Below are 27,302 nucleotides of genomic sequence, written 5' to 3'. Positions count from 1 at the left end.
AGGTTGGGAGCTGACTTGCTGGAAAGCATCTCTGTTGAGAAGGCCCTGGGAGAGCTGGTGGGCAGCGAGGTGACCCTGTACCAGCAGTGTGCCCTTATGGCCAAGACGGCAAACAGTGTCCTGAGCTGCATTAAAAGGAGTGAGGCCAGCAGGTGGAGGGAGGTTCTCCTCCCCCTCTACTCTGCCCTAGTGAGGCCACATCTGGAGTGGTGCATCCAGTTCTGGGCTTCCCAGTTCAAGAAAGGCAGGGAACTACTGGAGAGAGTCCAGCAGAGAGCTACAAAGGTGATCAGGGTCCTGGGCCATCTCTAATAAGGGAAGACTGGGAGACCTGGCTCATAGTACGCAGCTGCACCAGGGGGTCCAGGTGAAGAAAAGCAGAATGGACATCAATGGGAAACAAGGAAACACCATCTTGTTGCTTGTACCAGGGTTTGTGCCAAGGATGTTCTCAAAAGGCTTCATGTAGCTACTGATAAAGTACTTGTTAATCCCTGTTCTTTTTTTTTGCTTAAGGAGTTTGGTCTAAAGTCTAGCAGACTGAAGGGGACTGGCTTTGGAATGAAGTCGGCTGGCAAGAGAAACATTGGGGCTATGAGGGGTGAGAGACCCATGGCAGTTCTGTGTGGATACAGAAACATAACCACATGCACTTCTTGAGACCTCTTAATAACACTTTATAATATTTTTCCCTGAACTGGCATCTTGATTTTTAATTGTTCTTTCTCCATATAAAATCATGCAAATATCTGATTTTTTTTTTTTTCTGAACTGCTTCCACCCAGAGGATGCTGAGACTTTACACTGCTTTTAAAGTATTGTTCATCCAACTCACTTTGAACTTTAAAGCTTTTTACTGAGATAACAGGATCTACAGTGTGAGATCAAGCTTAGAAATCACAGCTTGAAATGCCCATCCAGGGGAAGTCATGCAGAAAATGAAACATATCTGGCAGAACAAGACTATGGTTGGAGTGACAAGACAAAGTCAAGGAAAAGGGCAATGAGGAGAACCCCAGACAGGAAAAGGCTCCCTGTTGTTACTGGGAGGAAAGAGCTTAAAGTTGCAAGAACATGAAGAGTTAAAACCCACCTAGCAAGTCTGAGATTGAAGTCTGTGAACAATGCCAGCTCCCCTCTCCCTCCTCCTCCCAGCAAAGGTCATTCTGTGTGGAAACGTTTTCCTGTCTCTATGTCTTTGCTTTTATTTTGGCCTTTATCTGGGGGAATTTTGTCTAGGTGCAATTGTGACTTTTTCAAACTTCAATCTCTTAGCTGTCTCTTAAAAAAAAAATAGAAAAGGAGAAGGGGGAGACAGTAAATTTAATGCTGGTTGGGTGGTGCTGGATTGACAGCTATGTGACCACAGAAGTTATAACATGGGCAGAAAAAGTCTTTTCTTTACTGGCATCTCTCAACCTGTCTCATATCCCTTAATGAAGTGTTCCCATAGAAGCATCCCAAAATGCTCTGCATCCCTGATGGCCACCAGCCCCTCTCTCTATTCACAGTGCTGTGCTCAGCACCCTGCTGTCTGCATAGGCATCATTTGCCTGTGGGTTCACTATAATTCCCTGAGACAAGAAAATTCATTGCACAGATATCCTTGAACCACTGATGCTCAGTCTGTGTCTCCTTACTGGCCCAGTTCAAAATTGGGATCTAGACAGATAGCCCAACTACCTCATAACAAACCTCTTGAGCAGACTCTTCTCTAGGACTCTGACACCACTGATGAGAAAACAGCGTAAGGAAAACAACTCACATGCAGGCACACAGTTTGCTCCTCTCATCCTCCATGCTTAGACTGCAGGTTTTGCTAAGCATAATTATATATGTTGCAGCAATGCTCAAAACACTCTGCTTAGACACAGTAAGAGATTCTGCTCCACTCAAATGATTTGTGCTGATGTGTTCTTCAGAACTGGAAAGGTAAAAATGCAAACATGAAACACATTTTGTGGAAAAATTAACAGATTCCAGTGATCTAAAGAATGAGTTTGAGAGTAGGAGGGAACTATTTTGACTTCTTTTACACTCTGCTGCTACTATGTTCTGTCTTGCTGATAAAACACTGGTGTAGCCATAAGCAGAACATACCTTTACAAGCTGTCATCCTGCAATTTTTAATTACTGGGGTAGTCCTACTGAAATAAACAAAACAATACAAAACAACAATTAAAAAACCAAAACAAAACAAAAATAAAAAACCCAAAACAAACCAAAAAAACCCAAAACAAACAGACACCATCCCCACACCAGCCCCAAACCCTAAACCTCTTTCAAACCTATCCAGAAGAGATCAAGACTTTGGTATTTGTGACTGGAGTTGTACATGACACTGACTCGCTGTAACTGCTATACAAGTACAGAGCAGTTTCCCCTGCATGACGGAGAGTGTGTTGTGAGCACTAACAGACAGAAAGCACAACTGGTCCCTCATTTAATTAATCTTTTGAAAGCACAAAAGCAGTCTAGTATTAGAACTAATTCTTGCTGGGCTTTTAGGCAATGAGCTTCTTTGACAATAACTTAGTGATTGTTTCAAGGAAGTTTTGCTAAGATTTTGTTTGAAGCACCATTCATGTTTGGTGAAAAATAATAAATAAAAGATTACTAATCTTTTATTTAACCAACAAAATTTTAGGGTAAAACCCCCCATATCCATATATGATACACAAAATAGATGTAGGTGATGTGAAAATAAGAGAATTGAACTCCAGCTTATTTTCATTTTTGGAAAATAAATAAACTGAAGTCATAAAATTATGAATATCATATAATAGAAAGCCTTTGTTTTTTTTTTTAAATATTTTTACAAGTTAAGTATCAGCTCTTTAATACTACCATTAAATATTTACATCCAAACAGGTTTAGTTTGCGTTGAGAGCAGGGTGCTATTGGTAGTTCTAAAACTTTACCTGTCTTACTTAAATAAATAACTTTCAGACAACCTTTAAGTCACTGCAAGTGTTGAGAAAAAAAAGATTAGATTTAAGAAAAAAAATCTTTTTTCCTTGAAGGACATTTTCTGCCCTTAAGTGTGGAAATTGCACTGAATAGCACTGAGTTGTTATAAAAAAGACCTTTCTGTACTTTCAGCAGGACAGATAGAAACATAAGGCTTTAGGGCAGTATGATGGCAACTAAATGATCTAAATTGTTTTTATAAGTTACTGAAAAAAATAAAATAAATAAAAAAAGAGCTGAGAATAATGTCTCAAAATAGAATCCCATTTTTTGTTGGTATATGACATTTTGTTTTACATCTTTCTCTCTTTCTAGAAATAACTAAGAGTGCCTGTTCGCAAATTTTACATCTATGTGTATTAGTTTAAAAATACAATATCTAAATAAGTGTATTTATTTTTGCAAATATTAATTTATAAATATAAAACTCTGTGGATGTAAATATATGAATGTGTTCTTTGTGAATGTGTGCATGTACATGTCAAATATATGGATGGTTATATATGTGTCTGGTTTTTTGAAGTTTCATACAAAGATGCAAAAAGCATAGCCTTATTATGAAACCTAAAAAAAATAACGCTTTTCCATTATTGCTTTGTCTAATTTTTGACTCTTCCCAGCATATGTTCCTGTCGTCTGTCTGCATTGCCACTTATAAATAACAGGAGAGACAGATACTTTAAAAAAAAGAAAAAAAAAAAATCATACCACAGAAGAAGAATACCTAGGATATCTTGTTTATTTTGGTTTAATTTTTCATTTAAAAAAAATCATTAAAAATGACATTGTCCTCTAATTTTTGCTCTATGCAGCAGCTGCCATTGTCAAGCTGTTGTCTTTGTTACAGCGTTTTTGTGAAAGAGACTGCAAACCCACATTTGGAGGGGTTTTTTGTTTGTTTGCTTTTAAATATGACAGCTTGCTTTTAGTTTGAGACAGATTTTAATGGAAGCAATCTCTCTTTTTAACCCTCATTTCTCTTTTAAAAATTCCACTCCTGAAGAAGAACAGATCCATATGCTTAGCTGAAAAAAAACTGCAATAGTTTCATCTGATTTACACCAATTGAAACTGTGGGGTGTGGAAATTATACCAAGAGTCTCTGTATGGATTATATTGAATGGTCCTTTAACTGAGCTAATGTAAGAAAGGTAGTCAACATGTAAACAGTAACTGATCTACTCTTTCTTCAGGCCTGTTTGCATGATTTTTTGCAAGGCTGGCTATGTTTCCAAACAAAAAGGTAAAAGGGGGGGGTTTAGTATTTTTTCTCTCTTACCCAGGATTAAGGGCAGAAAAGAAGGAAAGAAAATTGTCCAGCTAAATGGGACAACACAGGACTCTGAAAAGACCCCAGTTTGGGTTCAGATACCTGAGCTTTGTGAATAACGTGGCAACAGCAGATACCTAATGTCAAACTTCCAGGACAAAGTATTTACTAGTGATTATTCCATGTATCTACTTTTTCTGACAATGAACATTTCTGAGAACCTGATTTTCAGAGGTCAAATATAATACTTTTTGTGTTAGTCTGAGCCCTGGTATAGGTAACACAGTTTTGGACTATCACATATGTGCAACCCAAATCATATTGTTACATCTTCAAATTACAAACAAACTTCTACATTTGTATGTGGAAAACAGAAGTATTGTAGCCTCTCTTATGCTGGTCCAGATTCATCCATCCCAACTTTAAATACCTAATCTGAATTTTTAAGTTAGGCATGTACTTTCCCACCTGAGATTTTAAAGGTTCTTAAGGAGAATTTTCTCTTTGCGTTGTAAATATATGGGTCTATGGACAGCAACACTCAGCCTTACTGACTAGAACTAAAATTAAATGGAATGATTCATGAATCCCAGTCTGGATTCTTTCATCACTCTTTCCCCAGTATATAGTTCTGTAATTGATCTATGTTCCATTACATGATAAAATATTCACAACTCTGAGAAATCTATATGAAAACCCTTGAAAACAACAAAGCCCAAAAAATACATATTTTCTGAAATCACATCAGTTGCTGAAAAATGGTTCTCTGCATGATCCCACAAACCGTTTATAGTGGCATAATTGAGAGGTGTACATAAATAGGAAGAAGGACGGAAGGAATGTGGAAATTGAACTTTTTTGCCACTTATTTCCTTAATACACAAATTGCGGACTCTAGGGCATGCAACTCCATCAGACAAAACTTTTCTAACTTCCTCTCCACACTGACTAGATTTCTTTCAACTGGAAAACAAGTGAACTAATATGTTCATAGTATGTATTAAGGCCAAATTGAATTTTCAGTGGTCCACTTAAAAAGAGCCTTTTCTATATGAATTACCAGTTGAAATTCAAATGTGTCCTTCATGAGATCTGTCTGAAGCTTCTGCTTCAACCTATGAAATCTGCTTATTGTGTTTTCTGAAAGAGAAAGGTCTGAACCACAGTTTTCTCCTTCTTGTAGGAAATAGAGATTTTTAACTGACTTAAAACACTTTTTTTTTCTCCCCAATATGAGGTTAATTTCACCCTGGACATGTATTTATAAGTTCAAATCTGTCTGCAACCACAGTGATTGTAGCTAAGAACACTACAATACAACAAACACATTTATGCTTGTGTTATCTGTGTATGGGTATACATGCTTATATCATATTTAACAAGATTGCTGAATGAGAAATCTCTGTATCCCTTTATCTGTGATGTCTTGGGTCTCAATAAAAAGATAATCATATCCATTATGTATATAGCACATCAACTCCTATTTACAAGGACACATATATATTAATCATGTTGCATGATAGAGCGATTCCCAAGAATATAATCTTTTTATATATATAATCTGTAATAGGTAGCTCAGTTTACAGCTGATGTTTAATTAGGAGCTTGCAGTTGCAATAAACTTTTTTTTTTATTGCACTCAGCCAAGGTACAGTATAATGAAATGTAAGTGACCCAAACTAAATGGAAGCACTGAAGTAGATAATGTGGCAATATATCAAGTAAAATACACTGATTCTGCAGTCAGTTCATGCCCTAATGGCAGAAAAAGGGTTTGAAAGCCACTTTAACCATAAGTAGTGTGTTTATGTATTATTCACAGTAGCAAATAATTGCAAAATGTCAACATTTCATTTTCCTCTTAAGAATTTCTTTTGATTAGTGACCTAATTAACCATTAAAAAGGGAGAAAGGAGTATGTTTTTTTTTTATTATTTTTAAACTGTAAATATGAAAAGCAGGAGTGTTGCTTACTAGAGAGTAATATATGATCTTGAAATGTCATAGTCAACATTAATTGATCAGAAATTAAACAAATAAATAAAATAGTCCACTCTCTTCACCTTACAGAGTGGTTTTTCACTATGAATATGTGTAAGTATGTACATATTTATTATGTTTGGTGACATTTCTTATTAACATGAAATAAGAAATGTAAATATTTCAACAATTGGCTGAGGATTTTTCTTTTCCTGTTTTTTTTTTCTTTCTTTTATTTTTATTTTCCTCTCTTTCACAGAAATCCTACAAACTACCTGGAAGAAGTAGTGGGAAAAAAAGCAGCTATAATCTGCATAAACCAGTGTTAAATGTTCTCAGTTATCAGAGGTCTCCTGCTCAGCTTATTAAGTCATATTTTAGATTGCTATTACAATATACACAATGAAGTAAGGCTGGATTTAGGACCTAGCTCTTTCATGAAATGATAAATGGGGACAAAGAACTACAGATGTTCACAAGTTTCTTTACTATGATTATCAGATACCTGCAAGTGGATCACCTTATTTTAACATGTTAGTAGACGTTTTTATTATTGTCATTGGTCTTTATCTGTTTGTGTAACAGTCCCTAGGAGGTATGCTTTGGACCATGACTGTCCTGTTCTGGACTCCGTACATACAGAGATCTCGAAAAATTATTCCTTGCCACAGAGCAACACAAACTGTGACCAAACCCACTGCATAAAGAATGTGACAGAGAGATCAGAGACTTAATCTATAATATATTTCAATATCTAGTTGTCACAAATGATTCTTACATATAAAATATAGACCTTCAAAATCACTTTCTTGGAGGTGCTTAAATTTCTTAGGAATTGATAAAATTGATTAATGGAAAAGACTACATTTCCAGGTATGACCAGAATCATATTTTGTGTGAGCGGCTCTATATGCGAACTTGTGAAGATTCCCAATTTTCTCCCCACTTCTCACCATTTATGCCCATTCTGAAACAAAATATTTAACACAGCTATTAGTATATTCCTTCCACAATATTCTGCTGTATTACATAGAATCAGAATCATAGAATGGGTTGGGTTGGAAGGGACCTTTAGAGCTCATCTAGCCCAACCCCCCTGCAGTGAGCAGGGACATCTTCAACTAGGTCATGTTGCTCAGAGCCCCGTCCAGCCTGATGTCGAAAGTCTCTAGGGATGGGGTCTCTGCTACGTCCCTGGGCAACCCGTTCCAGCACTTCACCACCCTCATTTTAAAAAATTTCTTCCTTATATCCAGTCTAATTCTACCCTCCTTCAGTTTAAAACCATTACCCCTTGTCCTGTCACAACAGGCCTTGCTAAAGAGGGTGCCCCATCCTTCCTATAGTCCCCCTTTAAGTACTGAAAGGACTCAATAAGGTCTCCCCACAGCCTCCTCTTCTCCAGGCTGAACAACCCCAGCTCTCTCAGCCTGTCCTCAAAGGAGAGGTGCTTCAGCCCTCGGATCATTTTTGTGGCCTCCTCTGGACCCGCTCCAACAGGTCCATGTCCTTCCTGTGCTGAGGGCTCCAGAGCTGGACGCAGCACTGCAGGTGGGGTCTCACCAGAGCGGAGCAGAGGGGCAGAATCACCTGCCTCGACCTGCTGCTGGCCACGCTGCTTTTGATGCGGCCCAGGCTACGGTTGGCCTTCCGGGCTGCAGGCGGACATTGCTGGGTCATGTCCAGCTTTTCATCCATCAGTACCCCCAAGTCCTTCTCTGCAGGGATGCTCTCAATCCCTTCATCCTCCAGCCTGTATTGATAGAGGGGGTTGCCCCAGCCCAGGTGAAGGGGCTTGCGCTTGGCCTTGTTGAACCTCATGAGATTCTCATAGGCCCACCTCTCCAGCTTGTCCAGGTCTCTTGGGATGACATCCCGTCCTTCTGGCATGTCAGCCGCACCACTCAGCTTGGTGTCATCTGCAAACTTGCTGAGAGTGCACTTGATCTCGCTGTCTGTGTCATTGATGAAGGTTTTAAACAGCACTGGTCCCCTGAGGGACCCCTGAGGGACCCCACTTGTGACCGGTCTCCATCTGGACATGGAGCCATTGACTACTACCCTCTGCGACCATCCAACCACTTCCTTATCCACCAAACAGTCCACCCGTCACATGTCCTTATTAGATAATTTGCTGGCATAAAGGATCCTGAGATGCAGATCTCTGTTCTGTTAAACTACACAGAACAATTTTATCCTGAGGCTCCATACTTCTTGAGTCCTAATCATTATGTTTCTGTTTGTCTTCTCAGTGATAATTTAAAAATCATACTCTAAGCAAAATATCTACAACAGATTAGGTGGAGATGGAGCTTTAAAGATTTAGTGCTTAGAGCCTGGCATGCTGGCGAGTCTCTGCTCAACTTCTCACTTCTAATTTCCCCATTTTTTGATACACATTTCCCTGTGATTCCTTCTTCCGTGCTACAGACAAAAATCCAGGCACTTGTTTAGAAAATTATTTACTATTTAGTTCATATTTATCCACTGTTTGTGGGTTGTGGACTAGTAGTCTTTTAAGAAGTTTACACTTGAGGTTTCTGGTATGGTTCACCACATGTCAGATATGTAATAAAAATAGCATCCTTTAAACCTTTATGCAAACATTTTCCCATGGATAAGTCAATACCCTCTGGGCTTGTCCATGTACATAAAATGAAACGTAAAGGACTTTCAGACCAAAAACTTAAAATAAAGGCCATTTCATCCTATCATATTTAGCTTAAAATACAAAAACAAAGCAAAAATGTCAACTGAACCTCTAAGAGTAAACGTCCTGTTTTGTCAAGTCTGCACACAGAGGAGAAACAGTTGCACAAAAAAAAGAGTTTATTAAAAATTAATTTAAACTATTTTCATTTGATTCTTGTTGACTCAGAGTTCAAAATAACCATCTACAGCTCCTGCTCCAAACTATAGTTAAAACAAATATGCATAGACTATCTCAGCTTTGTTAGTGAGGTTTGATTTTTAAAGTATATTGCTGCACTAACTGGCCATTAGTGAAGTGAACACATTGCTAATGAGGTAAAGAACATTAGTTTAAACCATCTTCCCTCAGGTCTATGTTAATACGTAAACCTTGTGTTTGCTGCAGGATGTGGAGGTGCAGACCGTGATTTACTGTGACTCAGTTCATAAAATAAGCCAAACTAATTTGACCATGTGTCTGAATACATAATTATTAAGGGATAAACCATCTAAATGTGGTACGTAGATGTTTGTACAACAAAAAACTTGGGTTGTAGGGTAACTTTAAATAATTTAGCTATCTTATTTGTGCTTGGTTTAGGGCAAGTGGGGAGGAATAAGTCAAAGAATCTTGTCTAAATTACCCAAGTGCATTCAGTACCTTCTATATTAAATAATTGTTTAATGACATAACTTTGCAATATGTGGAAATTTACCTTGGGTCATTTAAGTTACACTAATGAATTCCTATTCATTTAATGTACATGTTACTATTAAATGTCCAGTTTGCATATAAGAATTTCTTAAAGCTGTCTTTGCTCTTAGGAAATCTTTCTTTCATGGAGTGGATCAGGGAAAGAGCAAAGTAAATGAGAAATTCCTAATGTGTTGTGTAGCAAGGAGTAAGATAGGTGATAGGAAGAATAAAGAGACAAGGTTTACAGCGCGTACAGGGGGAATTTCTGAGCCAGGGAAACCCTGGGGGAGTGCAGAGACCCGTCCGGAGCCAGCAGCTCTCATGAGAGCAGTTGACGAGCCCTGGGCAGGGCTGGGACTAATAACGGCAGCCACCCCCAAGTCCCACCAAAAGCAGCCCCAGGGAGCACAAGTGACCAGGGTGGCCAAACAGCTAGCATGTGGCACAGCAGTTCGCATGAGAGGGTGTGCAGGGAGGGTGCCTCTTTGAAGGAGGGGTATTCTACAGGCCAAGTGGGAGGCTTGAAGTACACATAACCCAGCAGCCAGGAACCGTTCTGCAAAAGTCTGCAGAGGCCAAGGGCACTCATCCTACCTGACCTCAAGGCAAAATGGCGGGCACTTGTCTGAGAGCAAAGACTGCAGCCCTGGTGGGGAGTTTGCACCACCTACTCCAGCGGTGGCCAGTGCCTCCACCCAGAGGGAGCTGCTGAAGGGAGATGTTGCAGTGCAGACCTCAGATTGCAGGAGTGCATAGGTCTTTCTCCTGGGGCAGGGACAGGTGGCAGACCTGCCTGCAAAGGGTGTGTCCAGGTGGAAGACCTCCTGCAGGTGACTGAGCTACCGTAACTCTGCGTAACCTCAGGAAGGCTGATAAGGAGTTAGACAGCTGGTTCCAAGCTCAGTCTGCAATGGACCTACACGCCACAGCCAAACAGCCAAAAACTTCCCACTGGCACACACAGAGGGAGGGAGGCCAATAATGCAGAAGAACAGATGGTTGCAATGGCAAGGACCAGCAGGAGGAAGAGACTTCTCCCAAAGCCTGAGGTGCCCTTGCAGAACCACTTCACTGCTCTGCAGACTGAAGAGGAAAGACCCATCAATTCAGGAGAGGCTCTGGAGCTGATAAAGACAGCCCAATCTGGTCCCCATATAACAAGAAAAGCCACTAAGGAAAGGTGGTGGCTGATAGTAGTAGGTGACTCTCTTTTGAGAGGTATGGAGGCACCCATCTGCTAACCTGGCACACTCCATAGAGAGGTGTGCTGCTTATTTGGAGCTCATATCAGGGATGTCACTGAGACTCTACCAAGCCTTATACAGTCTACTGACTAATATCCACGACTGTTATTTCACATGGGCACCAGTGATACAGGCAGGAGCAGCTTGAGGAGTATCAAGGATTGCACAGCCCTGGCAGTGGTGGTAAGGGAGTCTGGAGGAAAGGTAGTTTTTTCATGAGTCTTCCTGGTCAAAGGGAAGAGGTTGAAAGGGCCAGCTGAATCTGGCAAATCAACAAATGGTTACAGGACTGCTATCATAGCCAGGGACATGCTTTGAGAAGCCAGGTCTGCTAGGGGATGATGGGGTCCACCTGTCAGAGAAAGGGAAATACATTTTTGGTCATAGGCTTGCCAAGCTGATGAAGAGGGTTTTAACTAAAGTTGCCAGGGAAAGGGAACCTCAATCCACCCCACTCCTACCAGTTCGATGCCAGTGCCAACAATAGCTGTGCAGAGCCTGGAGAAAGATCGCAGGTCAGCAGAAGAGCACCTGAAGAGCAGCACCAGTCACTCCAGCCAACAAGTCAGCTTCACCAGGGGTCCAACTTAAATGTCTGTATGTAAAGGCACGTAACGGGAAATAAACAAGAGGAGTTAGAGACGTGCACACCCCTGCAGGGCTATGATCTTCTTGGCATCACGGTGATGTGCTGGGATGGCTCCTGTGACTGGAGTGTTAGAATGGAAGGATCCATGCTTTTTAGGAAGGACAAGCAGACGAGACAAAGAGGGGGTGCCACCTTCTATGTCAATGGCCAGCTGGAGTGCATGGAGTTCCACCTGGAGATGGGTGAGGAGCTGACTGAGAGCTTATGGGTCAAGAATAAAGGGCGGCAGGGACAGGTGACATTATAGTGGGGGTCTGCTACAGGTCACCTGACCAGGAAGGCCAAGTAGATGAGGCCCTTTTTAGACAGATAGGAACAGCCTCACGTTCACAAGCCCTGCTCTTCCTGGAGGATTTCTACCACACTAATTTCTGTTGGAGTGACAACACAGCAGGGTATAAGCAAGGAGGTTCCTGGAATGTGTTGATGATAACTTCCTTCTCCAAGTGATAGAAGAGCCAAAAAGGAGAGGTGCTTTGTTGCACCTTGTTCTTACCAGAAGGAGGGGCTGGTGGGGAATGTGAAACTAAAGGGCAGCCTTGGCTGCAGTGACCATGAAATGGTAGAATTCAAGATCTTTAGGGCACCCAGGAGGGGGCACAGCAAGCTCACTACCCTGGACTTCAGGAGAGCAGACTTTGGCCTCTTCAGGGGTCTGCTTGGTAGAATACCAAGGGATAAAGCCCTGGAGGGAAGAGGAAGCCCAGAAATCTGGTTAATATTCAAGGATCACCTCCTCCAGGCTCAGAGGTGATTCATCCCAACAAAGAGTAAGTCAGGCAAAATCACCAGGAGGCCTGCATAGATAAACAGAGCACTCCTGGTCAAACTCAAACACAAAAAGGAAGCCTACAGAAGGTGGAAGCAAGGACAGGTAGTCTGGGAGGAATACAGAGAAATTGTCCAAGCAGCCAGGGATCAGGGCTAAAGCTCTGATAGAAATAAATCTGGCCAGGGACATCAAATGCAATAAGAAAAGCTTCTATATGACATGACATGACATGTCTATATGATATAACATGATAAAAGGAAGTCTAAGGAAAATGTGGGCCCTCTCTGGGAGGAAACAGGAGACCTGTTTCCTAGGACATGGAGAAGGCTGAGATACTTATTGACTCTTTTGACTCAGTCTTCACTAGCAAGTACTCAGGCCATGATGCCCTAGTTGCAGAAGGCAAAGGCAGGAATTGGGAGAATGTAGCAGGTTAGTTCAAGACCATCTAAGGAACATGAAGGTGCACAGGTCCATTGCACCTGATGAGATGTATGCATGGTTCCTGAGGGAACTAGTGGATGAAGTCGCTAAATCACTATATATCATGTTTGAGAAGTCACGGCAGTCTGGTGAAGTTCCCACTGACTGGAAAAGGGGAAACATCACCCCCATTTTTAAAAAGGTCAAAAAGGAAGACCTGGGATGCTACAGGCCAGTCAGTCTCATCTCTGTGCCCAGCAAGATCATGAAGCAGACCCTCCTGGAAACTATGTTGACACATGTGAAATAAGGAGGTAACTGGGGACAATCAACATGGCTTCACTAAGGGCAAATCATGCCTAACAAATTTGGTGGCTTTCTATGATGGGGTTACAGTGTTGGTGGGTAAGGGAAGAGCAACTGACATAATCTACCTGGACTTGTGCAAAATATTTGACACTGTCCTGCATGACATCCATGTCTTTAAATTGGGGAGACATGGATTTGACAGATGAACTACTCAGGGGCTAAGGAATTGGCTGGATGGTCACATTCAAAGGGCTAGTGAACAGCTTGATATCCAAGTAGAGACTGATGATGAGTAACGTTCCTCAGGGGTCTGTACTGGGACCAGCATTGTTTAACATCTTTGTAGGCAACATGATCAGTGAGATTGAATGCACCCTGAGCAGGATTAATGACAGCACCAAGCTATGTGCTGTGGTCAACATGCTGGAGGGAAGGGATGCCATCCAGAGGAACCTTGACAGGCTTGGGAGGTAGGCCTGTTCTAACCTCATGAAGTTCAATAAGGCCAAGTGAAATGTCCTGCACATGGATTGGGGCAATCCCAAGCACAAATACAGTCTGGGCAGAGAATGCATTTGTAACAGCCTTGAGGAGGAGGAATTGGGGGTGTTTTTATATGAGGAGCTCAACATGACCCAGCAATGTGCACTTGCAGCCCAGAAAGCCACCTGTCTCATGGGATGCATCAAAAGAAACGTGGCCAGGAGGTTGGTGGGCAGTGATTCTCCCCTCTACTCCGCTCTTGTGAGAACCCACCTGGAGCACTGCATTCAGCTCCGGGGCCCCCAACATAAGAAGTACATGGATGTGTTGCAGTGAGTCCAGAGGAGGGCTACAAAGATGGTCAGAGGGCTGGAGTACCTCTCCTGTGAAGAAAGGCTGAGAGAGTGGAGTTTGTTCAGCCTGGAGAAGAGAACACACCAGGGACACCTTACAGCAGCCTTCCAGTACCTGAAGGGGGCCTACAAGAAAGATGGAGAGGGCCTTTTTACAAGGGCATGTAGTGATAGGACAAGGGGTAATGGCTTTAAACTGAAAGAGGGTAGATTTAGATTAGATATAAGGAAATAATTCTTCACTATGAGGGTGGTGAGGCAAAGGAACAGGTTGCCCAGAGAAGTTGTGGATGCCCCACCCCTGAAAGTCTTGATGAAGTTGGATGGGGGCTTTGAGCAACATGAGCAGTGAAAGGTGACCATGCCCATGGCAGGGGGGTTTGAACTAGATGGCCTTTAAGGTTACTTCCAACACAAACAATTCTATGATTCTATGGAAAAAATAGGTTTTGTAAGGCTAAGGAAAGAAAAGTTTAATGCCATGTATAATTTCTTTTAAAACACAAACACCCCCACACACCCCAGCTATATATATTTGTTGCTGTAGAAACTTGTTGCCCTTCCTGTGCCATAATGCACTGTCTCCTGAATTGCAGCAAATGTTCTATGCCTAAAGGATCTTGAAAACTGAATCACTGAAATGCTCTGCTCTGAAATGTTTAAAATAAAAAAAAGGCAGGGCTGTATCTGCAGAGCAACAATAGCTGTTCATTTGTTTTTAATGCAAACATTTTGGCAATCTGTTTTGCAGTGTACTCCCAGGAAGAGCTGTAGTGGTACAGCTGAGTAGATAATGAACTGCAGTGGCAGCATGGGAATGAGTCCCCAAGGGTGGGAATTTTTTTTTGTGTTACACCCAAAGAAGAAAATATATGTGGAACCAGACCCTGAGGTATGAGAAAGGCAAGTGTTGAGACGGCCCAAGTTTCATATGTGCTCATGTGAAAATGGCACGGTATGAAGATACTGCAGCACTCTTCAACATTGCTGAGAAGCAATGGAAAACACATTTTTAATTCAAGTCAAAGGTTTTTAATTTATGGAATTATACAAGCAGTTTTTATTGCTCCTGGTAAAAATTAAAATATATGTTCTCCACTGTCCACCACGTTGAAGTGCTTATTATCAGGCATGCACATTAAAAAATGGCTTAGGAAATAAGCACCCAAGTCCCAATGAGGCATAGCCAACTCACAGAAAATGGTCCTAGGACAAGGGAGGTCATCTCAGATGCATATGTGGGTTGTTACCCATTTGAAATGCAAAATTCATCTTTACACCTCTCTCCTTATCAAAAGAACTAGTCTGCATATGTCAGGCATACACAAAGCTGACAGACAGGAGATTCCCAGAAAAAAAATATAGGCAGAAAGACGTGTAGCAACCTGGGCTTCTATAGGAAAGAATGGGAGAATTGTGATAGGAAATTATGAGTTCAAAGGAAGAAGCATTAAGATTATCCAGAGTGGTAGAAGAGATGCAAACACTAGCTTGAAATGTATTTTCATTAAAGTACAATGTTTGACAGAAGAGGTTACATCTGATGACAAAAGAGAGAGAAACAGAAAGAGGAAATGAGGGGGATGAAGACCTAACAATATTTGCAATATTTTGCTTCATTTTTCATTTAGACAAACATGGAAACCTCAGAAATTTGTTTGAGATATGTATTGTTGTCCCTTCTGGATAGAAGTATAGTTACAGACTGTAGCCTTTAGCTCTGCTTGAGAAGCAAAGGAGATATCTCTTTCTATGTAAGTTTATATAATAATTAAATCTTTTTCTTTCCCCTGCTTCTGTGGATTTGTGTCAGACATATCATTGATGGATGATCAAGACAGTGGCTGAATGTGAATCAGCCTTCTCATCTGATTCTTTCATAGATTCATAGATCTAATGTCCAGAAGGGACCATCTTGATCTTCGAGTCTGACCTCATGAAAACACTGCCATAGGTTTTCCTTGAATTAATTACTGTTACAAGTTCAGCAGCTTTACTTGAGCTAGAGTGTTATCTTAAGAAACAAAACAAAAAAAAATTAAGTTTTAAATATAACTCTCAAAATATTATGGGGTCTTTCTTTTTTTTTAAAAGAGCTGTTTCCTAACATAAATCTTTGTCTGAATACAACAAAATATGTATTCTTAATGTTGAAATATGCAATGTGTATGAACTGTGCAGTACTGAGATGGCTGAATGATCCTACCAAAGACTGTTGAAATGTACTGGAACAACACAAAACAGATCATTAGTGAAAGAGCCATAAGTGGTTATTTCTCTAAAGCTCAGCTTCTTTACAGTTCTGTTATGTTGGGAGATGCCTATAAAGAACAAGCTTTCCAAAACTTCTCCATAGCACTGTTAAGACGATAGACTTCTACAGTGAACCTGAGCTGTCAGTCATAAACCAGTGGACCACTTCAAGTGTTTTGCTTCCATTCAGCCTCTGTTGCTCAAAAATGTACACTTTCAAGAAAGTCTGTCTGCTCCCAGTCTGATTTAAGGCACAAAGAAGAGGTTATGTGCTTAGTCACAAGTTGGGAGAAGAATAAAGTACCCTGTTGATCTGTCCACTGGAACTGCTCAGAGCCTGTAATTTCAGTACCTGAGCTTTAGAAAATGTTAATTTATAAGCTTCAGCCAGCCAAAAGCATTTCTAGAGTAATTCTTTACCCTTGGTTTCTGAGAACTTACCCTAAAGGGGGAAATTCCACAACAAGGCACCAATCACTCAACCAAATATTTCAGAGGCAAACACCACCACTTCCCAGCCTGTACACTGCACTCTCAACATGAGATAGATCCTCAATTTACCCTTTAACCATTCAGGTCTGATAGATGCAAAGGGGAAATTTTCAGCCCAGGAAGCAGCTCAGACTATTTGGAAGGTTGAAGATGTAGATAAGAAGTTGAGGTAGATGTCCTTAAGTGAAGTAGGAAGATGATAATGTCCTGCTCAGCCAGGTTGCTCAAGGAAACAGTCTAAGCCCAGGGCTTTTGTAATGTTATTTGCTAGTGTTCAGGAACAAATAGTAAAGGGGTTTCAGAAAGGCCTTTGCTTTGACCTTATGTAAAGCCAATTTGCTAAGCTGAGTAGTTCTTTTGGTATTTATCAGTGGTTCTTTTATTTCAATTCTATGCTGTGTAGAAAGCAAATGACAGTACAAAAGAGTCAGAGCTGCTAAGTGAGAAAGCATTGAAGGGGGGAGAAAAGGAAAAAAAACACACAGGTAGAGGTATCATAGAAGACAGGATTTGGTGTTTCTTTTCCCAGACATTGTTTTTGAAGGTCCTAATTCCTGTGTTGACGTACAAGTCCTTAGACATATGAAGAGAGAGATCAAGATCAAGCTTGTATGAAATTTCAATATCAGACATTTCCTCTGATGGAAGACACCTCTGACTCAAACCAAGGCCAACTTTCAAGTTAGAGAAAACTTCAGAGTCAAATAAGGTTGTTCAGGGTCACATCCAGTCACGTGTCGACTATCTCTGATAATGGAGATTCTATGTCCTCTCTTGACAACCTCTTCCAGTGTTGAGGTAACTCCTTGATTTAAACATTTTTAGTAATGAAAAATCCAACATAACCCTTGACATGTCATTCCCACACATTGTTCATTACATTTCCTGTTAAACTGTAGTTTTATTTATAGTTCAAATTTCTCTAGCTTCAACTTACAGATACTCAATCTTACTTTTATTTGTCTGCTAAACTCTTTTATTCAAATTCTGTTTCTCACATTTATAAGAAATATATTTATAAACTATGGTCATGTCACCCCTATTTATAAACTGAATAGATGGAGTACCTTGAATGTCTCATGATGAGGCATGTTTAATCCATTAGTCATCTATAAAGCTTTTGTCTGAAATCTATCTTGTTTTTCCACATTGTTTAGAATTTCAGCCATGAAAAGTGGATGCACTATTCAAACAAGAATTTTAACTATCCCAACTAAAGAAATAATATAGGTTTGTAGCTTTTTCGTTTTTTCAGTCAGATGCATCTTAATTCCAGTTTTAGAGTCCCGAGGCAATTCTCTTCAGGGGTTGAACCTGCTAGACGACAAATACAAACAAAAAAGGCCGGTCAACTCCCTAGACTCATTCTGTGTACATTGTACTTTTCAAGAACACATTTGACTTTTTATGCAGTAGGGGGTACTTGTCGTTGCATTTTGCAATCTAGCTTTCAATATGATGGATCAAAAATTCATACAAGGTCACTATAACAACAACAACAATAATAAATTCCGTCGATGTATAAATCAGGAACCTCTGTGGTGAAGTAGTGACATTCAATACACAGAGAAGCCATTTCAGAAACATGCGCTAAATTTCATAAGCTTGTGATTAGAGCAAGGGACCTGGAGCATTACTTTGTGATTCCAGGGGAAAGACTGGCATTACAAAACTACAATCTAGGCAATGGTTACTTTTTTAACACATGTGCAGACAACTTTCCGAACAAAGTTCACTGATGTTCACAGTCTTCTCCGGAGGCTGCTTTATAGCCTAAAACTGAAATTAAGCAAAACTGTCAAGCTTGATATTTAACCCAGGTTTAGTAGTGACAACAACTTACTGATATGGTTCTGCAGCCACGTTTCTCGGACCTGCAGATACTGTGGCCTGATGATGCAAGGATGTGCCGGTAGTTTCCTGTGCCAGGCAAGTAAGCCTTTATAATTTCCAGGGGCTGGACTATTTTCTTTTTGGGTATACTGTGCGACTTTCAAAGACCAGGCCATTTTGAGATTGTTTTAGTATTTCCAAATGTTTCTGCACCAGGCAAGGCGATCAGTAACAGAGAACACTTCTGAGCCTGAGCCTCCTCTGAAAACATATTCATGGTTCCTGCTGAATTAAAGTATCATTTGGAACAAAAAAAGTGCCTGATGGACTAACGTCTTTCCTGTAACAAGAATTCAGGTCCTGAAAGTGCCTCTGAGAAGTGGATATGTATTCTGAATATTTTTCCCAAGCCCTACTGGAGATATTTGAAGAGCCCAATTTTCATTACTGCTGCCTATGTTCACTTATAAAATCCACCAGAAGTCTGGAGAGCCCAGCAGGGCAGAAAATTGAGCCTCAGCCAGGCTCTGCAGAAGTGACGCAATCAGGCCACAAGCTCCCTTTTAAACAGGGCTTAGCAATGACCCATAAAAGGAGATCCCTTGTCTTTGAAATGTAGTCTCAGTAAATTCTCTGTCAATTAGAAGTAAAATGTATTAAAAGTAAAGTGACATTAAAAACATTGGTTTGGTTTTTTATTTTTTTTAGAATGACTGTGGCATACAAAGCAAACTTTTCTAATTTGGAAACTTAACCCTGGCTTCTCACTTGTACCCTTCTACACCACACACCCATACACATATTTAATTGGGTTCCTGACAGTTCAGTACAGCAGATAAATTTCTTCTTGCAAAGCATTACTCGATGACATTTTTTAGCAGCAAAGCAGTTAGAAAGCTTATGTACCACTACAGAAAGATAAGGGGAACGTGACTGTGTTGGACACAATAAAAGCTCAGTTTGGTTCATACACTCTTTTACATGGGTTGCCATTACTTTGAAAGGCTTCTGGCATTCTACAGACAATAAGAAGGTCATAAAATCCCTTCCTTCCTAAGAACCATCCAGTTTAAAACTTTCTGTATGAGAGAAGCAGAAATCTTCCACAGCTCTACCTAATCTTCCCCAGAGGACAAATGTACTATCATTTCAAACCTATTAGTGACCACTGTCAGTGCAGATGTGGAGCGCTGGGGGCAGTCAGCCTGACTACACGTAGCCTCTTTCCCCAGCCAAAAAAAACTTGTGACCCTGAATAGATCCCACAGTGGTCAGAAGCACGAAAAGGGGACTGTTAGCATCCTATCTCTGTAACTGAATATCTCTGAATGATTTATGTATTTTTGCTTACTGAGAACACAAATATTTCTAGAATCAGACTTCAGCATAAGGCTACAGAAATCTGCAGCAACAGCTGTGTTAATAAATTGTTTTAAATCTTGACAGGTGTGTATAGATTTACTTTCTATTAAACGGTTGAACAGATTTCCATGGGTTAATCTATAATTTCACATACATAAGAATTATACCATGTAGTGTATTACATATTCCATACTTAACACTAAGAAGTGAATCCAAATCATAAACTTCCAAGGAGTCTATAGTTAATTGCTTTTTTTTCCTTCTTCTTTCCTTTTTTCTTTTTTTCTCAAAGAGTCTCTTTTTGGTCAGATAGAATGATTTGTAGGCATGCTAAAACAAAATTCCAACACGATTCTAGATATCTCTGGGTGTTGAACTAGAAGTCTCTTTATAACAGGTCCTCTGAGTTCTGATGTTTCTACTTCTTGGTAGCTCAGGCATAGCTTAATTCTCTCCAGTGGAGTTACATTCGCTTATGCAAGCAGTGAATTTGGACCACCAGCTGCAAGATCAGCTGTAATGTGTCAGTATCCTATATCTAAAAGATTTGTTGGCTGGATGTTTATGTAGGGAAAAATTAAACAGAGAAGTTGTCTATATGATTGATCTTTAGTTCATTTTATCAAATGAGGCAAATTCTAAAAAAAATAAATTAAAAAAATATTGAGTATCTTTTTTGTAAATGTGTTTTTTTTTCAGTGAGAACTGCTGGGCATGAAGTATTAAATATTAGGCTGAAGTTCAATAGTCTATCATGCTTTCCAAATAGATGATCCTAGTATAAGCAACTCTTAAAATATGTGAATCTATGAATGCATTATGTGATTTTACATCAAATACATACAAAGTTATGAATGCTTTAGATTTATCATTAGTTTGGGGGGTTTTGTTCTTTCTGTTTGTTTGAAAGCTGGCAGAATTGTAAGAATCCCTGAGAAGCTCAGCTTTCACAATGAAAAATTTCTCCAGATGAAAGGTTGGGCATGTGAGGTAAACATATTCCACAAGATCAGAAACCCCCCCCCCAAAAAAAATTTCCCCATGGTTGTCCATGGCACAGACTGTGCCATGGGGCACAGTCAGAAGGGGCAGTATTCTGAATCTGTCACTTCATGTTCTTATGTATTTAAATTAAATCAACTTTTTTGCAACATCAAACTTTTTATCAGACTTGGTTGAAACTGGCTGACAGAATATCAGGCAATAATGGAGTCTGAGAAACCATCAGAACAGAATTGCTTATACGTCTTTAATATAGAAAAAACATCCTGACCAGTGACAATTCTCTGAAATAATTTTACAGAATTGATCATAATTGTGCAAAGACTCACCATTTTTTGATGGTGAAGATAAAAGTATTACCAATATCATGGTAAAGCATTGCTGTTTGCCCACTACTTTCCCCCCTCCCCCCCGCCTCCACGGCCCCCCCCAAGGGTATCCTGTCTTGATTGTGTTACATATAGTTTTACAGAAAAAAGCCTATAAAATCTAACAAAGCATGATAAACTTGCTGCAGGATTTTCAAAACCAGTATGTATTGCAAGGATACAATTTTCTACAAATTTCTATATAATGGTTTAACAGTTCTATAGAAAGATGTCATTCTTTACTGTGTTATGTCATATCTCAGAATATCTTTTATATAATTCTACTCTTGTCCTTCTTTTAAATCCTGTTGTGCCAGAACAAAATAGAAGAAGATTAAATTTATATGTCATCTTCCATCTGGGTAAGTCAAAAATCGTGTTAGAAGCTACCTACCACCATGAATGTAACCATATCTGGTGTGAAGGGTGTGCAGGCTCATCCTAAATGAAAGTCTACTAATAAATACTCTGCACATCTCAATGCATAGAGGCAGCTCTAGATAAAGAAGATTATATTAGCACTGCATTTGGTAAGATGTCCTTCAGGATTCATGGAAACCAACACAAGAAAGAATGAGTTAGAAAAACATCTTTCAGGAATTATTTGGGTGTGATCGATTCTGCCCTGGGGTAGGACGAGTAGTAGATGTCCTGGTGTAATTGCTTGCTGTTTCAGTCTTATGTATTAACAGAATATGGAACCGGTAGCCAAGTTTGCAAAATGTTACCATCAAGATTGATTTACAATGAAAAGAGAAGTATTATTTGCTATGCCTCCACCATCCATGCTACTGTTCAGTTCTTGAGCAGGCTGGAAGCAGTGTTCCACGTGTGTTCTGGTATGGTCTGACCTGGCTTTGATCCTGATACAGGAACCACTCAGGCTGTGCCTATATCAGCGTTTTACTTGGCATCAAAAGTACGCTTTTGAAATTAATCTTTCTATCATCTCCATGTACCACACCTAGCTTGGTGTCACCAAACAGTCTCAGAGCACATGAATGAGATTCCTTTATAAAAAACCCAAATGAACCAGAATATGCAAAAACAATATGTATTGACCTTAAATAACAGTAGTTCAGTCCACAGGATATAAATGGTCCTTGTCTGATGCAACTGTGCATAATGCATATGGTGTGGCCATGTGGTCACTCACATCAACTGTTTTTCCTTGTAGATACACTCCTATTGCACCACACTCCTTTCAATGCAGATTTAGCCTCTGAAAAGTTTCTGTACAGTCTAATAACCTTTTGATGCCAGGAGGATGAAGTTGAAATGCAATAGATCCTAAGACAGGATAATAGGCCTGTTCTTCTGGACTGGAAATAAGTGCAATTCAGTGATCAAGGACCTCAGAGGAAGCAGAATGTGACTACATAAATTGCGTTTATTTCTTTGGCCTTGGCAGAAGCTGATCTGCAAGATATTTGTACTTTATCCTCCTAATAATTGTTAAAGAAAACAAGCTTCATTGTTAATTATGTAACCTCCTAGTCAGAGCTCAAATTAATTGTACTTCTTTTAGAATAAGCATATTTTAATTACAGAAATTTGGAATTAATGCTATATATTTTTGTAAAGAATTTTTATTAGGCATGCTGCCTAGCTTTTAAAACAACACAAAATAGATATTGCTCTGCTACAGTATTTCTCCTAACCATGCAGAATCCTAATGAATCACTATGTTTTGTGATAACTGACGAGTGGTTTACAAGTATCACTTCTTTTTCCTCTTTTTTTTAATTATGTTTATTATTTTTTCTAACATTAGTCTTGCAAAAACGGCAAAGAACTACGTGTCACTGGTATTGAATAAATGACAGAGATTGTCCATTTTATGACTATATCATCAGCAGATATCTGTGGTTGTGTCTTGGTCACACATTATTAAACCATGGTAAATCACTGCCTGCTGTGAATTTAAGCCGAGCTTCAGCTCTTAAACCTTTCTCCTTCCCTTCCCTTCCCTTCCCTTCCCTTCCCTTCCCTTCCCTCGCCTCGCCTCGCCTCGCCTCGCCTCGCCTTCGCCTCGCCTCGCCTCTTCTTAAAAATAAAGCATTGATCCATATGTGTTCTGCACAACTCTGCTATATTATTTTACAACTTCCAGTCAAATAAATAGTGGGATTCTACCCCAAGCACCCAAACAGTGATGCATACTTGCCAGATGTTTTTCTAACAAAATCAAACTAAGAATGCAAACCAAAGCCCCCCATTGGTTGTTGGGGATTTTTTGTGTGTGTCTTTTTTTTCTTTGTGTGCATGTGTGTTGGGTTCTTTTTTATTTTGGGGTGGTAGGGAGTGGTGTGGTGTGCTTGTTTGTTTGTTTGTTTTTTTGTTCAAGTCCTCCTGCAAGGGAATGGTAGCTTAGTCATGCAAAGTTAGGTAGCTGAGTTTTCTATGGACGGGAAATGCAACAGGAGTCCAAATATCTATTAGTTGCCTTGACATCTCTGATAGATAATTGTATTTTTACATTAGCTTGGAAAACTGAAATGAAACAATCAAATATAAGCTTTCCAGAATACTTAAGTATAAGTTACCCCTAATATTTTCCAGGATCTTCAGGATTCATTTCACAGTGGGCAGAAAAGGAGGGGAAAAGTTAAAATTTTTTCCGTAAGGACCTGCATTTAAAGTTTGAGCTTTTGAACTTTAATAGCTAGAACCAACCACTTATATGAAACATTATCTGCCTGCATTCCTGTTTAGCCTTCTGACAATAAATATGGGCTTACTCTGCTTTATATTACGTAACTGGAAAATTGTTGCACACCTTATATCAGTTCACTATCTTCTCCTTACAGGCAGTGAAAACAGAAAATAGTTCCAGAAAGGGATTCATCCCATCCTAAGTTGAGTGCCTAAAATAACTTATATGAATCACCTTCTGTAAATAGCTGCTTCTCCTATAAAGATTACATAGAGACTTAAAGAACAAACTATTTGAGGCCTAAAGTTAGGGGAGAGCAATCTTACACTTGACAAGTGTATTTGAATAACTTTAAAATAGTTTTTCTTTTTCACAATATAATTCTTTATAAAATATGAAATTATTAAAATTGGAAATTAGTGTTATATTAAAATTTAATGCTTCCCTAGTTTTTACTTGGTAATGTTTATTCTGTGGGAAAAGCAGGGAGATGCACAGGACAATATCCATAGGTCTTGACAGGTGAAGGCTTTATCCCTAACGTGAAGAATCCTACTAATATACTATAGTTACTGCAGTACAAGAAGAGCTTCGATTCTGGGCTACAATAAGTGATAAGTAATGTGGATACTTGAAGTGAAAAAATGGATATTGTCCCAGGGAATTAAAAAATTATCAACAGACATCCATTTAGACATTAAACAGAAAGTTGAAGTTGACTTTGATTGACACAGCAGAAGTACTGCATGTATATGATAGATGGATAACACCTCTGCAAGGATTAGAAAGATGTAATACAACTCGATGTAGCAGATAGACAGATACATCTATTAGGAAGGACCAAGAGGTACAGATAGATGACTAATTAAAGTAGATGGGCAGCCAGATAGTTAAAACAAGAGTAAGGACGGGAAAACAGACAGGGAGCTAGAAGGAACTTGAGTATAATATTTCATATCACCGATCTATCTTTACCAGCAAATAGTATCCCTTCTTTAAAGGAAGAACAGCTATTCCCTTTTTGTTCTGTATAGTTCATCTAGAACACTTGTTTAGAGAAACCTTGAATCAAACATTCATTCTCAGCTCTGATAAAATTATATTGGCTTCACAATTACTCCAAAGATGAATTTAGCCCACTGTTCAGAATCAGAAATTTCTGGTTTGCATGAGCACGACATCAGATGAGCCAATGTGATGTTGATAAGGAAGGACAGAAAAGGTAGTACACCATGTATCCTCCATTAGAAGTTGTTCAATTAAGTATCCATTTCACAATAATATTTTTTCTTTGAATAAATCTGAGGTATCTTTGTACCTCTAAGCTCAATAGTTTTCTGCATTAGCTTGATATGCATATCAAAATGTGCACTATTTCTTAAATCAGTAGATAGGGCAGGTTTGCTATTAACATTTATGCATTTAAGTTTCATAGTCGTGTGCTTAGAATACATTTCTCCTTCAAAGATTTGTACGGCTTTCAGTTTGTAATTTATTGCTGGGTATATTAGGTACACTGAGTCCTTCTGATTCACAGCTTTCTAATCGGCTATTTAGAGTTTACACCAAGCAGAAAATCAATGTATTCAATATGTAGTAGCTCTCTCGTTAACTCTAGTCATTTGCTTAAAGAGTAATGTTGAGCTGATAATTGAAATATGGTCTAAACCATGCATTTTAATTTAAAAAAAAAAAAAATCCTTGAAATATTATTAATTTAATCCTTCTTTTTTCTCTCTTCTCTCTCCTCCCTCTAAAGGGCATATTTATTTCAGTCCCTGCTTTGGGATCCTAATTCCATGGCTGACTAGGATTTCAGAATAATAGCAACTTTTATTTCATACAGCATCCTACAGAAATCTTGAGACACTTTATAAATATTCTGTTGAAAAGCTGCCACATTTGGGGTATGAAATACAGCATTTAGCAGCATCCAGAAACATCTTATAGTATTTCAACACAGGATACAAAGAATATTTGATCCAGTGGAAGATTAGAAGTGGGATTTAGAAAAGGCCTGATGCACAGAAATTTGGCTAAGACTGCAATGTGTTACACAGGTGTTTTATTTGTTTGCTTGGTTGGGATTGTGGGTTTTTTTAATGACATAAGGCCCTTAAAAACAAAGAGATAATAAAAAAGGATGTTCTGAAAGTGGGAAACAAATATTAAAACATTTAATCTGTTCAGATTGCTTAAATTTGTCTTAGGTTATTATTATTCAAGCATTTTACACCCTTATATTGAGTTCTTGAGTAAAGAATATAGTAAAACTGTAGGATTGGGTTCCAATGTGCTACAATTTCTTTGAAGTTAAATGAACAATACCTTTTTGCAGCAAATCAGAAGTTGAACCTATTTTGTTCTGACTTGTTGCCTAAAGTTATACCTGTGAAGACTTCATTTTAGATGCTGAAAACATGGATATAGGAGCCTTATTAAAAGCTAAAACTCTAGCTACAGAGAGGCAGATTTGAAAATAGGTTTCATACTTGGGTAGAAAATAAAAGGAAGGGAATGTATAGAAATAGGTATAGGTTATAAGATTTTGTTATCTAGCAAAAATCCACTCTTATCTCTGAGGGTACATGTGAGATTACAGCTTGGTTGTACAATGGTTGCTACATTAACTGGAACAGTCACATCACTGCCAGTTCCGCCGTAATCCACTGTTACACAACAGCTTCAGGGGAGATGGAGTATAACTGCTTAGGAAAAAAAGTGTCTCTTTTTATTTATTAATTTATTTTGTTTTCTTATTTGAAGACCTTTTTGGGAAAATGAATATTTTCAAGTTGATCAAGTTTCAAAAGGTTGACTGCACATTTTAAAATTTATTTTGTGTTTGTTTCATGAATTTGTATTTATTTTCTTAGAAGAAAAGGTTAGAAGCATTCTTATAAATGAAAAAAAATCTGAAAAAAATGGGGTTTTGTTAAGAAGTACTTTTTTTTTTCAGTTTTCTTTTTTTTTTTTTTCTTAAGGGGTATCTTCCTCTCTCCCCCCAGTATATTTCTAACTGCAACAGAAATTTGTTAGTATTTCCCAGGCAGCTGCTACCTTAAGCCTCCACTTAGGTATTACCTCTGCCTGAGGATTAGTTCTGATCAATATTTTACATTCTATAAATACACACTATTTTTAGATTTATTTGGTCAGTTTGCTGGTCTGCTATTTTCCTTTCCTTACCTTCTTTGCTCTGTGAAATGACATACATCTTACAGCATTATTGCCAGTGAAAAGCTTGCTCTACTGCCTCCTCTTCTGTTCCCTCTGTATCCCAGACCTGTAGCCTTTTACCTTCTTTTCTTGCAAAGAGCATCCTGAACTCCAGAAACTGAGCTTTCCCCCTTGCCGCTGAGGTCCTGACACTCAATCTGCATAGCTCTTATCTGTCCTGCACAGAAGGAGGGAGGGAGAGATGTGAAAGACTGTTTGTTGCAGTTCAAAGTCAGGTTTCTTTTGTGTTTTCTCTCTCTTTGCTCCACACCGCCC

This window comes from Phalacrocorax aristotelis, chromosome Z (assembly GCF_949628215.1).
Source record: "Phalacrocorax aristotelis chromosome Z, bGulAri2.1, whole genome shotgun sequence".
Classification (NCBI taxonomy): Eukaryota; Metazoa; Chordata; class Aves; order Suliformes; family Phalacrocoracidae; genus Phalacrocorax; species Phalacrocorax aristotelis.
This window is presented reverse-complemented; position numbering follows the sequence as displayed.